Source organism: Eumetopias jubatus, unplaced genomic scaffold (assembly GCF_037043125.1).
Source record: "Eumetopias jubatus isolate StellerSeaLion01/CBP00866 unplaced genomic scaffold, mEumJub1_p1.0 scaffold_6, whole genome shotgun sequence".
Taxonomy (NCBI): domain Eukaryota; kingdom Metazoa; phylum Chordata; class Mammalia; order Carnivora; family Otariidae; genus Eumetopias; species Eumetopias jubatus.
The window spans coordinates 76,015,466-76,032,942 of NW_028274812.1; positions in this window are offsets into that span (position 1 = coordinate 76,015,466).

Below are 17,477 nucleotides of genomic sequence, written 5' to 3' on the forward strand. Positions count from 1 at the left end.
GCAGATCTCTGCCCCTCTGGTAAACATTCTAAGATTAGTCAATAAATCACCTTCATGAGTACCCCAGGCACTTTTCAAACTGCTGCTTCGGTGCTATCTCAGACCTGAGTTATTTAGTTTACTTGCTCTTTAAGAGTGGAGACTCAGTTTCCTGTTGCCCCCAGATCTCCTAGAGTTAAACTTCACTGATTTTTAAAGCTCTTGGGAGTTAAGCTGCACTGATTTTTAAAGCTAAACATTATGGGGACTTGTCTTCCCAGTGCAAGTCCCCAGGGCCAAGGGTGTCCAGTATGGGGTCTGATCCTCTTACTCCTCCATGCTTGTGATGTCCCTCCTGTTTGTGGTTAGTCATGCTGGGGATTTGACTGCCAATCACATCTCTGCTTCTCCTCTTCTTTTCAATGTGGGCTTCTCTCTAGAACTGAATGTAGAAATCTGTTCTCCCAGTCTTCAGGTCATTTTTGGCGTTGGTTGCATAAATGTAGTTGTTGCCTTCATGTGTCTGTGGAATAAAATGGGCTCAGGATCCTCCTACTCTGCCATCTTCTCCAATATGCTTCCTCATTACTAATTATCTTTGTGTCTATTTTTTCTCTTCTGTTAAATTTATCAGAGAGTATTAGTTTTTACAAAGAACCAACTTTTTAAATTTGAAAATCACCTTCTATTATTTTCAAATTTAAGCAATTACTTTAGTTATTCGAATTTTTTTCTCCAAATTTTTCTCCAAATTAGGTTGTTTTGTTGTTCTTCTGACTTTGTCAGTTTAAATAAAACCTTGGAGATTGTCTTCATAAATAAATTTGGTCATATAGCTAAAGTTTCTATTTTTATTTTATCCTCATTCTTTTCTTTTTTTAAAAGATTTTATTTATTCATCTTGAGAGACAGAGAGAGAGAGAGCATGAAAGATAGCAAGAGCAGGGTGGGGGGGGAGGGGCAGCAGGAGAAGCAGACTCCCCGCTGAACAGGGAGCCTGATGTGGGGCTCTATCCCAAGACCCTGAGATCATGACCTGAGACAAAGGCAGATGCTTAACTGACTGAGCCACCCAGACACCCCATCCTCATTATTTTCTAAATCAGGTTCTCAAGTGATTGAAAAGTGATTGAAAATTTTTCTCAATATGTCTGTATTTTGTAATAACTTTCTATTTCCTTCATGCCTGAATGACAAGTTGGCTTTGCATAACATCTTTAGCTCACCAACTTTTTTCCTTCAAAATTTTATGGTTTATTTTTTATTGCCTCTTGGTATTTCACATTGCAAAATAATAGTCTGAAGCCAACCCAATTTCAATTTCTTTGTTAATAACATATGTTTTCTGGAGGATTTCTTGTTAGATGGTTTTGTTTATTCTTGTAAGTCCAATATTTTGTTACTCTTGGAATTCTTTTTAATAATACTCCAGACCCTTTTCAACCAGTCATCTTTGACAGATGTGTCCACATTTATTTTATCACAAAGTGCTGTTGATTTTTTACTCCTAATCATCTCTGGAATCTTTCTCACTCCTCTGCTACCCTCCAAGGTAAAAAAAAAAAAAAAAGCCACTGTTACCTCTTACCTGGACTCTCACTGTAAGAGCCTCTGACTTGCTTCTTTAAAACGAACCTCTGCACTGTAGCAAGAGAAATTATTCTTCCCCCAAATTCGACTCTGTTCACCTCACATATCTGCTTAAATGACCTCAATGGCTTTTGAAGAAACAGCAAAATCTCTAACATGGATTTGCCACAGAATTTTTCAAACTTCAGGTGGGAATCTATTGATGAATTATAAAATCAATTTGTTCATAAGTATTTTAAAAAGTTATATACATGAAATACACATATATGAATGTATATATACACACATATAAAACAATGTACATTAATCCAAACAAAATCTAAAAGATTTTATCAACTGTTGCCTATTCTTACTATGAAAAAAATACTCTGATATGTCCTGTCTTATTCTGTTCTATTTCATAGTTTTTTTTTTTTAAGATTTTATTTTTTTATTTGAGAGAAAGAGTGTGAGAGATAGAGAACACATGAGCAAGGGGAAGGGGTATTGGGAGAGGGTGAAGCGGGAGAGGGTGATGCGGGACTTGATTCCAGGACCCTGGGATCATGACCTGAGCCGAAGGCAGACAACTAACCGACTGAGCCACCCAGGCGCCCTTTGTAGTTTTTCTTTAAATGCTTTCATGAAGTAGCAAATTGATTCTATACATGTACATATGAGTATGTGTACTGGGCTATGGTGTAAAAAGTATTTTTACTGAAGGCCATGGTAAAAAAAATGGCTGATGTCTCTGACCTACAGTACCCTAAATGGTCTAGCCCCTACATACCTCTTCATTATCATCTCATACATGTTCCTCTTGAATCTCTTGGCCCTAGTCTCATTGGCCTTCTTATGGTTCCTCAACCATGCTATGCTCATTTTTACTAAAAGACTTTACATATGTTATTTCTCTGTCAGGGACACTCCAGTTCCCTGGTTAATTCCCACTGCCTCTCAGAGATCATATGAAACTTAACTTCTTTAGAGAAACCTCTGATCTCTTGACTAATGTCAAATCCTTCATCACATGCTCTTATACACCATCTACTCCTGAGCTGGTTGTAATTTTATATTTGTTCATATGATTATCTGTCTTTCTCTCCAATTACCCACAAAGGAAGAATATGGCACATGTCCCTTTTTGTTTTATTTATCCTGTGTATTTTATAGAATGGGCCCCCAAGTAATTATGTAAGTAATAAATGAATGTACATTCACACATTGTTTTGTTTTAGTTTGGGAAGATTGTTTTTCACTGTACCTTTGGTGACTGCTTTGTTTCTAACTTCTTCCTACTCTTATAACTTTCTTATGAACATCTAGACTTCATATGATGGATACATTATTTTCCTTCCATATTGACTCAATACTTTAATATTTACTATTCTCCTTTGTATTCTGAAATACATTCTCAAATCTATTCATTTCATTGATTACTGGATTTAAATTGTGCAAAAAATTTTTTTTGCTGTATCTACTTTTTATTTATTGCATATTTAATTTTCTTACTTGAACTTGTTATATCACATTCTCTTATCTTTAAATCTCAGTCTGTTTACTCCTTATCAGTTTCTACTATTTCATTATATAAACCATGTCCTTCACCTTATTAAGGAATCCAAGAATTTTTCTAAAAATTTCTTCTGGTTTTTATCATAACTTAGTATCCAAAGTTTATTCTTTTAGGACTAAGGAGAATGAAATTGTATTCATTTGAGCTTCAAGGATCTCTCTCTTTTTTTTTTTCTTTTCTCTCTCTCTCTCTCTCTCTCTTTTTTTCTTGGCTACACAATGTGTGTGCTACTGAACACTTGGGAGTTGTAGATTCTTAGAGCTCTAGCTGTAGGACAATGTGATACAGAAAATGCCTAGCCCAAAAGCAATTCTCTAATGAGGCTCTGTTGGCATGAGATGGAAACTTGTCTGTTTCACTGTCTATCTCTCTGATGCACATTATAATTGTTCAGTATTTTTTATAGATTTACTGGATAAGAGTGTGGTGTGGGATGGGAATTGATATTTTGGCTGATTCAGAAATTTGGCTGAACATTGATAGAGAAGCCCTGCTCACTTATCAGGTTAATGGATAGTGTGCCTCTCTGAGCTGGGGAATAGACAATGGGGTGTGTCAAAGTCTCTTATCTGCCTACTCTCAAGTTGGCAGATGCATTATGTTTAATGAAGTAAAACACAGATAGGTGAGTGCTTGTTTTTGAAATCAGCTCATTGTCTGTAATTAGTTAAAATTTCTCCTATGTGAAGGCAACAGGTTAACTAGCAATCTTAGTTTTTATTGTATGTCTTTATTTTCTCTTTTTTATGTTTTCAAATATATTATAAAATGAAATTAAAATTGTGACATTGACTTCTCATAGATCAACTACTCTTTTGCAGGAAGTTTACAGATTGAATATTTTTAATTTGAGAAGTTAAAGGAATTCACTTTTTGGTATCAGGCAGGAAATTATACTTACAATCTCTTTAGGATTAGTTATTTAAACCAGCTTGGGAATGCTTCATTTACCCATTTTGGGTAGATGCTAACCAAGTCTATATTAAGAGATTTTTTCTTGGGGATATTTCTTTCTTATGAGATTAATGATACATTATAGTTGTACATTCCCCACTCCCTTCAACTGAGGGGGTTTTTGGAATCTACAAAATATAAAGAGTTTATCTTGTACTGTAAACCATAGAAATGCTAATAATCCCCTTTGTACCTTTATTTACCTGAATTCCCCAAGAAAATAAAATTTTTGGTGTTTAAAATTACCATATTGACTTAAGAAAACTTTTGGAGGTGATTGGTTATGTTTTTGACCTTGATTGTGGTAATAGTTTCACAGATGTATGCATATTTCAGACCCATCAAATTATACATATTAAATATGCATAGTTTTTTGTGTATCAATTATACTTCAATAAAGCTGTTAGAAATAAATTAAATTGCCAAATTGGCATATTTCTCTTAATAGTGTTTGGAATATCTGGATTAATGAGAGATTTTTATTGTTATGTATTTGTTATATATATAACCTGTATAGGTTCATCATCTAGTTAATAATGACTGAGTATATGAGAACCCTTCTGTTTGGGTTTTCTTATTGCTTGTCAGGTTTGTCATCCTAATACTCAGGCTTTGATAACCCAGAGTTGTCTAGTTTTCAATGGATATTTATACTTCTATCATTTCTTTTTAAAAAATCTTACCATGAGTGACAATTTCCCAAAATATTTTTACTTATTGTTGTTACTAGTTATTGAGCCTTCTGCCTAGATTATCTTTTAGCAACAGATGTGAACTTTATGAGTCATTGGGTGATGAATTTAATAGCTTTAGGGAAGAAGCTCAAGGGAAAGGGGGATATTATGTTTTTCCCTTACAGGTATTGTTAAATCAAGACATAGGATAAGCCAATTTTATTTCCAAAGAATAGATATGGTCAACAGTGGTTTCAGTCTGTCTTCTATCTGTGTATTTAAAAGAAGCATTCTCCCCCTACAGAAAAAAAAAGTGCTATCAATTCTGTTATTATTAATCTTTAGTGGTAGTGATAGAAATTGTCATTCCATACTTGTTAGCTTATTTCTGTTATGCTACTCGCTCTAATAAATATGTGATGACACAGTTTTGCAGTGCTGATGAAGTTCAGATTAAGTTTTAGAAGGAAATAATTTCACATTTTAGCAATTCCACGTAAAATACTGCAATGAATGGATTTGGAATATTTAGTAATGCTGACTCTTAAAAATATATGTGAAATTACATTTAGATTCATCATAGAGATTGCATTTAATATTGTAAAGTTATGATGAATGAGTTTAACAACCTAAGTTTCTTTTTCATTCAAAACTGCAGGCAAAGGCCTGGAAAGAGTATGTGTAGAATGATCTAATACAGTTAGATTTCCTATGGATAAAACTTGAATGAACTGCTGACACAACTTATATTACTTTCTAGCACTATGGTATTATCTAATGAATATTTGGCTAATATAATCTTCAGTTATCTATTAAAATGATTCCATAAAAAAGTAATTGTATCTTGTCAATCAGTACATACACATTGAGACTTGCCACATTAATGTCTTTGGGAAATTGAACTGAGAAATGTACAGTTGTCTTATATTCAATAGCTCAAAAGATCTTTTTGTGAGGTTAGCTAAGATTGGGTGTGCATCAAATGATTATTTTTCTATTAGTCTGAGCTCTAAAGAAGCCTGAGAGATTGGACATGGTAGAATTGCTTTTATGGACAGTTCAGAGATTAATATATTTTCATTTACTTTTCATCTTGCCATATCCTGAGAAACAACAGTCAGTGAAAAATGTGATCAAAAGTGTAATCAGGCTCAACAAATACCCATTTATTTACTTTTTGGGGTTTGGATTATAAAGTCCTGCAGTCATTGGGTTATTGATTGGGCCATTACTATTTCCAGAATTTTCTTTCTTTTTTTGTTTTTAAGTAGGCTCCATGCCCAGTGTCGGGCTCAGTGTGGGGCTTGAACTCATGACCCCGAAATCAAGACCTGAGTCAAGACCAAAAATCAGACTCTAAACTGACTGAGCCACCCAGGCACCCTTCTATTTTTGGGATTTTCTAATTCCTGTTGATTTGGGCTGAGATAAAGCATCATAGCACAGTTATTTTATTGGGAGAATTAATAAGCTTCATATTTCATTACATCTAAGCAAAAGGAAGATTTGAAAAGGAGTTAGCTGAGACATCAATTGACTATGATCTATACTTGAGGAGAGAGATGTTTAATGAAAGTCTATGTTTAGTAGAGAATGACCGACCAGAAAGAAACTCAAAAAACATATAGAAGATTGTCTTTGAAGTGCTGTCCCATCAGAGTTCACAAATACAGTAAAATTCCCAATCCAGTGTATGCTCAGAGTGAAATTGGACAGGATAACATAGTGTGTACAAACTTCACAGAGCAATAATAATATTTCTCACACCACTTTTCTGATTTAGATCCTTCATATTGTTCACTTTTGTAAGGCTTTTATTTAGGGTTTTAAGTATTTAAGGATTTATTTATGTATTTATGAGTTATTATTCTTAAAGAGACATAAAAGGGATCCAAAATATACTTCTCTGTAATATTTTTTATAGAAAGATAGGACCTAAAAAATGAAGATTTGCATTTTGAGGGGAATTCATAGTCTCTTGAATTATAACTAGGTCTTGGTTCTCACAGCTAAATGGTATAAGATTAGGTGAAGGAGATTATGTAGCTGATGCCCTAAGGCAATTTCAGAAATTATATAAATCTCCTAAAAGGCATAAAGGGTAGAATTTCTCAATAAGTAGACTATAATCTGTGTCTGGATGACATATTAGACAACCCATAGGCAGGAGGACACAGGTACAACAGTGGAGTTTTTCTTTCCCTTTGTACAAAATGTACCTGAACTTTTTAAAATTGTTTTATAATTTATTATAAAAATGAGAAATTAATTCTATTACTACTACACATTTGTAATCTCGACTTAACTACTTTTAGCAATCTATTTTGTAAGACAACTTCATAATTTATTTCTCAAGAATTTTCTTGATAAAAAAAGAATTTTCATGATATTCCTTAAAAATTCATATTAACATATTTACTTGAATTGATAACTGAAGTCAGTTTTCTGAAGAGATTGCATGCAATATGATTGATTTTGCCAATTGCTTATATGGTGAACATTTCCCCCCAAATTCAGTGAGCTAAATCTGTTGCTTTAGCTCATCAAAATTTGGACAAAAATATATTTAAAACATGTGATAAGATAAAAATAATTTTATTATTAATTATGACTATGCAAAGATATAATGTTAATTATTTTTTAATTTAAATTAAATTAATTAACATATAATGTATTATTTGTTTCAGGGATGCAGGTCTGTGATTCATCAGTCTTATATAATACCCAGTGCTCATTACAACACATACCCCTCAATGTCCATCACCCAGTTACCCCATCCCCCTACTCCCCTCCCCTCCAGCAACCCTCAGTTTGTTTCTTAAGATTAAGAGTCTCTTATGGTTTGTCTTCCTCTCTGGTTTCATCTTGTTTCATTTTTTCCTCTCTGAACTTTGAACCAGTACAGGGGCTTCTTCATTTTACACCTGAAGAAAGCCAGAACTACATACCATGAACAGGTTCAGCTGCTATCAGTTAGTCTTTTGCAAGTTTCTATTTCCTTGCTTCTCAAATAATTTTGAGAATTAGTCCAGGGCCCTGAATATTTTAAATTTATATTTTTCATTCCATAAAATTCACTTTGGCTGAGGATCAAAAAATCTTTTGGCCAGTAGTACAATTGAGCTACCCCCCCACCCAGGGATAAAAGTTTAAGTATCCTCTGAAGTTAGCTTTATTCTTCAACTAATCTTTTTTGGATAAATGAGTACAGCAGAGGCATGTTAACCAGGGAATTTCACCTTGATGGGTTTTAGCAAATATTCAAATGAAAGATACAAAAATACAACAGCACCACCACTGCAGTGATAAAAGAAATGGGAAAAGAATGGCTTCTAATGTCAGAGATGGGCTCACTGTTTTCTTTTGATATAGCATTTATATGTAGTGAAATGCACAAATCTTAAGTGAACATTCATGGGTTTTGACAAATATACCACCATTACACTATTCACTTTGCTGAAAAAAGGTGAGACGTTTTAGAAACATTCACCAGCATTAGATAAAGGAAAATGCCTGTAGATTAGTATTTACACAGTAGACACATTAATGACACCACATCACTCAGTCATACTTCAGAAGGGTAACTCTTCAAAATCCTTTACTGAATAGAAATTGTCATCACCCAAATATATCAGCACCCCAGAAACTTCTGTCATGTCCCTTTGCAATTAGTTAATGCCCAAGCACACTCCTCAGAGGCAACAACTGTTAAGTTTTTGTTTTTTTTTCACTATAGAATATTTTTGTCTGTTCTAGAATTCCATAAAATTGGAGTTGTATTATATGTACTCTTTTGTGTAAGGCTTCTGTATTAGTTTGCTAGAACTGATATAAAAAATAGCATAGACTGATGGTATAACCAAAGCAATGTATTTTATCACAGTTCTGGGGGCTAGATGTCCAACATGCAGGTGTTGACAGATTTATTTTTTTCTTTCTTTGGCTTGCAAATGACTACATTTTTGCTGTGTCCTCCATGGTTGTCCCTCTGTCTCTGTGTTGTCTATGTCCTAAGTTCCTTCTCTTATAAGGACACCAGCATATTTTATTAGGGCCCACCCATATAACCTCATAATTACCAATCGAAAGGCCCTATCTCCAAATATGGTTACATACTGAGGAGGTACTAGGGGTTAGGACGTCAAAATTTAAATTTGAGGAAATACAATTTTGGCTGTAACAGTTGTTTTTTAATCACAAAAATGTTTTTGAGATTCATCCATGTTGTTTGTATCAATAGTTTGATTTTTTTAAATTTCTGAGTAGTATTTCATTATGTGAATATACTACAGTTTATTTATTTTATTAATGGACACCTAGGATGCTTTCAGTTTTTGACATTTATGAATGAAGCAGCTTGAGCATTGTTGTACAAGTCTTTTTGCAAACTTAGGTTTTCATTTAACTTGGCTCAATATTTAGGAATGGAATTGCTGGATGTAGGCTAATTTCATTGGAAACTTCCAGAAAATTTTCCAAAGAGGTTGCATGATTTTACAATCCTATCATCAATTTATGAGAATTCCAGTTGCTCCAAATCCTTATTAACATTTGGTGTTATCAGCTTTTTACATTTTAGTCATTCAGGTGGATGTGTAGTGTATTTCACTGTGGCTTTAATTTTCATTTCCCCCCTTGACATAGAATACTTTTGCATCTGCTTGTTGGCCATTTGTGTAGAGAGTACCTGGAGATTCTTAGGAAAAACCTATGTGAAACAATTGTTCTCAATGTGTCCACCCTCTAAAAAGTCAGTTCTGATATTACACCTGATGTTTCTGACCAATCTGATCATCCCATGTGTGACTTGAATAAAAGCAGGTATAAATTATCTAATGGTATGGCATTGACCTTGAAGAAAAAGAACTGGGTATGTGTATGATTCTATATTTTTATGTTTCTTGGTGCTCTGTGAAATCATAATAATTTGAAAAAGGGAGAAAGAAAGAAAAAAGCTCTCTTCTCTGTAATTAAAATTGGCCTAAATCACAATTGGACAGGCAGTTGGAAAACTATGATGTTAGATCTCTATCTTACTCCACTTACTAATACAAATTCCAGATGGAGAAAAAAATCTATTTTAATTATTTTAAATCAAACACAAACTCATTTTTTATAAAGTCAAATGTTTCCTAAAAGTTTTTTTGTTGTTGTTTCCTAAAAGTTTATAATGGAAATATTAGTTCTTTACTCCTCCTCTCTTCTACCCTCAAGTCCTCTTACCCACAGGCACAAACCTTCAAGAATTTCAGCTATGCTTAGCTTTTATTTCTTATTTTTTAATTGAATTGATTTTTAAAGTTTTACTGAGATATAATTGACATATATCATTATATTCATGTAAGGTATACAACATGTTTTGATATATACATATGTTGTGAAATGATCAACACAGTGACTTTAATATCCATCATCTCACCTACTCACTTTTTCTCTTGTAATAAGAACCTTTAAGATCTCTCTTAGCAACTTTCAAATATACAATCCAGTATTGTTAAATATAGTCACCATACTGTACATTATACCCCCAGGACTTATAACTGGAAGTTTGTACCTTTTGGCCACCTTCATCTATTTTGTCCTCCCCCTACCCTCTGCCTCTGGCAAACACCAATCTGTTCTCTGTCTGTATGACTTTTTGTTTGTTTGTTTTAAATTCCACCTATAAGTGAGATCACTTGGTATTTGTCTTTCTCTATCTGATTTATTTCACTTAGCATAATACCCTCAAGGTCTATTCTTGTTGTTGCAAATAACAAGATTTCCTTCTTTTTTATAATGAATACTACTACATATTATTACACACACACACACACACACACACACACACACACACCACATTTTCTTTATCCATTAATCTTTTGATGGATACTTAGGTTGTTTCCATACCTTGGCTATTGTAAATAATGCTGCAATGAACCTGGGGGTACAGGTATCTCTTTCATATAGTGATTTCATTTCCTTTGAATATATATCCAGAAATGGAATTTGCAGATCACATGGCAATTCTATTTTTAGTTTTTGAAGAAACTCCATATTCTTTTCCAGCATACATTTTAGTTGCTGCACCAAGTAACATTCTTACCGACCAAAGTGTACAAAGGTTCCCTTTTCTCCACATCCTTACCAACACTTGTTATCTCTTGTCTTTTTGATGATAGCCATTCCAATACGTATGAGATAAAATCCTTCTGTGGTTTTGATGTACATTTCCCTGATGATTAATGACATTGAACACCACTTCATATACCTGTTGGCCATTTGTATGTGTTCTTTGGGAAAATGTCTATTCAGTTTCTCTGCCCTTATTTATTTATTTTTTGCTATTGAGTTGTATCTGTTCTTTATATATTTTGGATATTAACTCCTTATCTAATGTATGATTTGCAAGTATTTTCTACCATTTCTACCATAGGTTGCCTTTTAATTTTGTTGATGGCTTCCTTTGCTGTGCAGAAGCTTCTTAGTTTTGTATAGTGCCACCTGTTGATTTTTGCTTTCTTTTTTAACTTTTGCTCTTAGTGTCAAATCCAAAAAGTCATTGTGATAACTGATGTCAAGGAACCTACCCCCTACATCTTCTCTAGGAGTTTTATGGTTTTAGGTCTTACATCCAAGTCTTTAATCCACTTTGAGTAGATTTTTTTATGTATGGTGTAAGATAGGGGTCCAGTTTCTGTCTGTGGCTATCATTCATTCATTCATTTTCACTTCATTCAGTACATGTGGCTTTTTCCCAATACCATTTACTGAAGAGACTGTCACTTCTTGATTGTAAATTCTTGGGTCTTTTGTCATAAATTAATTGACAATATATGCATGAGTTTATTTCTGGGCTCTCTATTCTATTCCATTGATCTGTGTTTCTGTTTTTATGCCAATACCATACTGTTTTGATTACTATGGTTTTGTAATATAGTTTGAAATCAGGAAGTATGATGCCTCCAGCCTTGTTCCTTCTCAAGTTTGCCTTTGTCTTTTTTGGTTCCACACACATTTTAGGATTGCTTTTTCCATTTCTGTGGAAAATACCATTGGTATTTTGATAGCGATTACATTCAATCTGTAGATCACTTTGGGTAGTATGGACGTGTTTTTTTTTTTTAAGATTTTATTTATTTATTTGAGAGAGAGAATGGGAGATAGAGAGCACGAGAGGGAAGAGGATCAGAGGGAGAAGCAGACTCCCTGCTGAGCAGGGAGCCCGATGAGGGACTCGATCCCGGGACTCCAGGATCATGACCTGAGCCAAAGGCAGTCGCTTAACCAACTGAGCCACCCAGGAGCCCAGTATGGACGTTTTAACAATATTAATTCTTCCAATCCATGAGCACAGAATATCTTTCCATTTCTTGTGGCTTCTTCAATTTATGTCATCACATCTTATAGTTTTCAGTGTACAGGTCTTTCACCTCCTTGGTTAAATTTATCCCTAGGTATTTTATTCTTTCTGATGCAATTGTAAATGGATTAGTTTCATAGTTTCCTTCTGATAGTTCATTATTAGTGTATAGAAACACAACTGATTTTTGTATATTGATTTTGTATACTACCTCTTTACAGATTTTGTTTATTAGTTTAACAGTTTTTTTTGTGGAGTTTTTAGGGTTTTATATATATATAATATCATGTCATCTGCAAATAGAAACAGTTTTATTTCTTTCCCTTTCCTATTTGGTTGCCTTTTATTTATTTTTGTTGCCTAACTGCTCTGGCTAAGATTTATAATACTATTTTGAATAAAAGTGACAAGAGAAGGCATCCTTGTCTTGTTCCTGATCTTAGAGGAAAAGCTTTCAGGTTTTCACTATTAAGTATGGTAGCTGTTGGCTAGTCAAATATGGACTTTATTATGTTGAGGTATATTGCCCCTATGCTCACTTTGTTAAGGGTTTTTATCATGAATGTTTGTTGAATTTTGTCAAATGCCTTTTTGCATCTATTGAGATGATCATATGATTTTTAAAAATTCTTTATTTAAATTCAATTTAGTTTGCATATACTGTATTAGTTTCAGGGGTAGAATTTAGTGATTCATCAGTCACATACAACACCCATGCTCATTATATCAAGTGCCCTCCTTAATGCTCATCACCCAATTATCCCTCCCCCACACTCACCTCCTCTCCAGCAACCCTCAGTTTGTTTCCTAGAGTTTGGCATCCCTTATGGTTTGCCTCCCTCTCTAGAAGAGAGGGAGATGACCATATGATTTTTATCCTTCATTTTATTTATTTTTATTTTTATTTTTTTAAAGATTTAATTTATTTGAGAGATAGAATGAGATAGAGAGAGAGCATGAGGCGGGGGAAGGGTCAGAGTGGGAAGCAGACTCCCTGCTGAGCAGGGAGCCTGATGTGGGACTCGATCCCGGGACTCCAAGATCATGATCTGAGCCAAAGGCAGTCGCCTAACTAACTGAGCCACCCAGGCGCCCCTATCCTTCATTTTATTAATGTGGTGTATCACACTAATATATTGGTGAATGTTGAACCCATTTTGTATCTGGAGTAAATCCCACTTGATCCTTTAATATACTGTTGAATTCAGTTTGATATTTTGTTGAGAATTTTTGCATCTATGTTGATCAAGAATATTGACCTATAATTTTATTTTCTTATATTGTCCTTGTCTGGTTTTAGCATCAGGATAATGCTGGCCTCATAAAAGGAGTTTGGAAATTTTCCTTTGTTTTCTATTTTTTGGAATTGGTATTAATTCAGATATTTGATAAAAATAATAGTGAAGTCTCTCGTCCTGGACTTTTGTTTCTTGGGAGGTTTTTGATTACTGAATCAATCTTTTTATTAGTAAGTAGTATGTTCAGATTTTATTTTTCTTCGTGATTCAGTTTGGGTAGATTGTATATCACTAGAAATTTATCTAATAATTTAGATCGTCTTATTTGTTGGTATAAAAATGTTTGTAGTGGTCTCGTGATCCTTTTTATCTGTTAAGACAAATTGTAATGTCTTCTCTTTCATTTCTAATTATATTTGGTTGAATCCTCTTCTTTTTTCTTAAGTCTAGATAAAGATTTGTCATTTTTATTTATCTTTACTTAAAACCAGCTCTTAGTTTCATTGATCTTTTCTATTGCCTTTCCCATTTCTTTCATTTATTTCCTCTTTGATCTTTGTTATTTCCTTCCTTCTGCTAACTTTGGACTTAGTTTGTTCTTTTTCTAGTTCCTGGAGGTATAAAGTTAGGTTGTTTATGTGAGATCTTGTTTTTGTTTTTGTTTTTTAATGTAGGAGTTTATCACTATAAACTTCCCTCTTAGAATGGCTTTTGCAGAATCCCACAAGTTCTGATACATCGGATTTCCATTTTAATTTGTTTCAAGGTATTTTTTAAAATTTCTCCTTTAATTTCTTCTTTGATTCATTGGTTGTTTGGTAATATCTTGCTTAATCTTCACATATTTGTAAATTTTTTCAGTTTTCTTCTTGTAATTGATTTCTAGTTTCATACCATTTTGTTGGAAAAGATGCTTGATATGATTTTAATATTCTTAAATCGATTAAGACTTGTTTTGTGGTCTTACATATATTCTGTCCTGGAGAATGTTCCATGTACACTTGAGAAAAATGCATATTCTGCAGCTGTTGGATGAAATATTCTATAAATATCTGTTAAATCCAATGTTTCCTTACTTATTTTCTGTCTAAATGATTTATCCATTGTTGAGTGTAGGGTATTGAAGTCCCCTAGAATTACTATGTTGCAATCTATTTTATCCTTCAAGTCTGTTAATATTTGCTTTATATGTTAGGAACGCCTCTTGTTGGACTGACCCTTTTATCATTAAAAATTATATGGAATATCCTTCTACATTCATTCCCATCTGTGTGTGTCTTTAAAAGCTGAAGTAAGTCTCTTATAGGCAGCATATAGTTGGGCCTTGTTTTTTTTTTTTTTTAATCCATTCAGCTACTCTTTTAATTGGAGAATTTAGTCCATTTACATTTAAAGTAATGGTAATTACTTTATTCTCTTCCGTTATTTGTGACTTTGTGATTTGATGACTTTCTGTAGTGGCATTAAATTCCTTTCTTTTTCTTTTGTATATCTATTATAGGTTTTAGCTTTGTGGTTACTATGCTTACATAAAACAGTTTATTTACCTAACAGTTTATCTTAAGCTGGTAATAACCTAATCTTACATGCATACTAAAGCACTATATTCTTACTCCTCTGCCCACATTGTGTTTGATGTGACATTTTATGTTTTTTTACCTTATGTATCCATTAAAAATTATTGTAGTTAGTTATTTTTATTTTTTTATTTATTTTTATTTTTTTTTAAAGATTTTATTTATTTATTTGAGAGAGAGAATGAGAGATAGAGAGCACGAGAGGGAAGAGGGTCAGAGGGAGAAGCAGACTCCCTGCTCAGCAGGGAGCCCGATGCGGGACTCGATCCCGGGACTCCAGGATCATGACCTGAGCCAAAGGCAGTCACTTAACCAACTGAGCCACCCAGGCGCCCTATGTAGTTAGTTATTTTTAATCTTTTTACTAGATTTGTAAGTGATTCATCCACCACCTTTCCAATATTAGAGTATTCAGAATCCAATTATATATTTATCTTTATCAGTAATATTTATACTTCCATATGTTTTCCTGTTACTAAGTAGCATTCATTCATTTCAGTTTGAAGAAATCCCTTTATTTATTTTTTTTTTTTGAAAGGTGGTCTAGAGGTGATGAATTACTTCAGGTTTTACTTGTCTGAAAAACTCTATGTCTCCTTCAGTTCTGAGGGACAATTTTGCTGGGTAGAGTATAATTGGTTGGCAGTTTTTTTCTTTTAGCACTTTAAATATATTATGTCACTCTCTGCTGGCCTGCAAAATTTCTACAGAAAAATCTGATGATAATCTTATGGGCTTTCTCTTGTATGTAAGAAGTAGTTTCTCTCTTTCTGCTTTTATGATGCTCTTTAACTTTTGACAGTGTACTTATAATGTGTTGGGGTGTGGGTCTCTTTGGATTCATCTTGTTTGGAACTTTCTGGGCATCTTGGAACTGGATGTCTGTTTATTTCCCCAGGGTAGGAAAGTTTATAATCATTATTTCTTAAATTAAGATTTCTTTTCTTTTCTTTTATTATGTTATGTTAATCACCATACATTACATCATTAGTTTTTGATGTAGTGTTCCATGATTCACTCTTTGCATATATCACCCAGTGCTCCATTCAGTACGTGCCCTCTTTAATACCCATCACCAGGCTAACCCATCCCCCATAACCCTCCCCTCTAGAACCCTCAGTTTGTTTCTTGGAGTCCATAGTCTCTCATGGTTCATCTCCCCCTCTGATCCCCCCTTCATTTTTCCCTTCCTACTATCTTTTTTTTTTTTTTTAACACATAATGTATTATTTGTTTCAGAGGTACAGGTCTTTGATTCAACAGTCGTACACAATTCACAGTGCTCACCATAGCACATAAATTAAGATTTCTGCCCCTTTCTCTCTCTATGTCTTCTTTTTAAGGGTATCCTCATAGTGAGAATATTGGTCTGCTTGATGGTGTCCTATAAGTACCTTAAACTATCTTTACTCTTTTTTGTTTTTCTTTTTGCTCCTCTAACTGGATGAATTCCACTCTCTTCAAGTTAGCTGATACTTTCCTCCACTTGATTTAGTATGCTGTTGAGCCCCTCTATTGAATTTTTTCAGTGCAATTATTGTATACTTCTGCTCTGTGATTTCTGTTTAGTAGTTTTTTTATTATGTTAGTCACCATACAGTACATCATTTTTGATGGTGTTCTATGATTCATTGTTTATGTATAACACCCAGTGCTCCATGCAGAACGTGCCCTCCTTAATACCCATCACTAGGCTAACCCATCCTCCCACCCCCCCCCTCTAAAACCCTGTTTGTTTTTCAGAGTCCATTAGTAATTTCTTATATTTTCTATCTTTTTGTTGACATTCTCAATTTGTTCATGCATTGTTTTACTGACTTAGTACCTTTATGACCATTATTTTGAACTTTTTATCACATAAATCACTTATCTCCATTTCATTAAGGCCTGTTTCTGGAGTTTCGTCTTTTTCTTTTATTTGAAATATATTCATCTGTTTCTTCATTTTCCTCAACTCTCTATGTTGCTTTCTACACATTAGATAAAATAGCCACCTGTTCCAGTCTTGACTGAGAGGTCTCATGTAGGAAGTGAACCTTATAGACAGCCAGGTAAGAACTGTATCTTTGTTGGTTACAGTCCAGTGAGGCCTATAAATGTAGGCCCCCTGACCATTAGAGTCAGGTAACCAATCGTTTTGTCCTCTGGGTGGCATATGCAAAAGCTGAGCTGTCAGGTATGTATTCAAGCTCCTTCCTGGAAAATATCAGTGACCCAAAATGAGCCAGAGGGAAAACATGGAGATGGTGCCTGGTGGCCTCCCCAGTCTCTGGGGACAACCACAGTAAGCCCCTAGGTTTGTGTTAAGGTAGAAGCTTGACCCTGAGGTGACAGCTTTTGAAGTGTGCAAATAGGCCTCTTTCAGGGAAAGACTGGGAGATGGATGTTTCTCTCTGCTCTCTCTGTACTGATCCCTGGGAGCATATACACTGAATTCTTATGAGACCATTAATTACTGTTATTTGTTTGCTACAGTTTTGTGGATCTGTGGATGCAAGACCCTCTGGCTTTCTGAGCTAGGTGTTTTGGGGCCTTGTCCATCAAGTAAAAATCTTAAAAGTTGGGGCA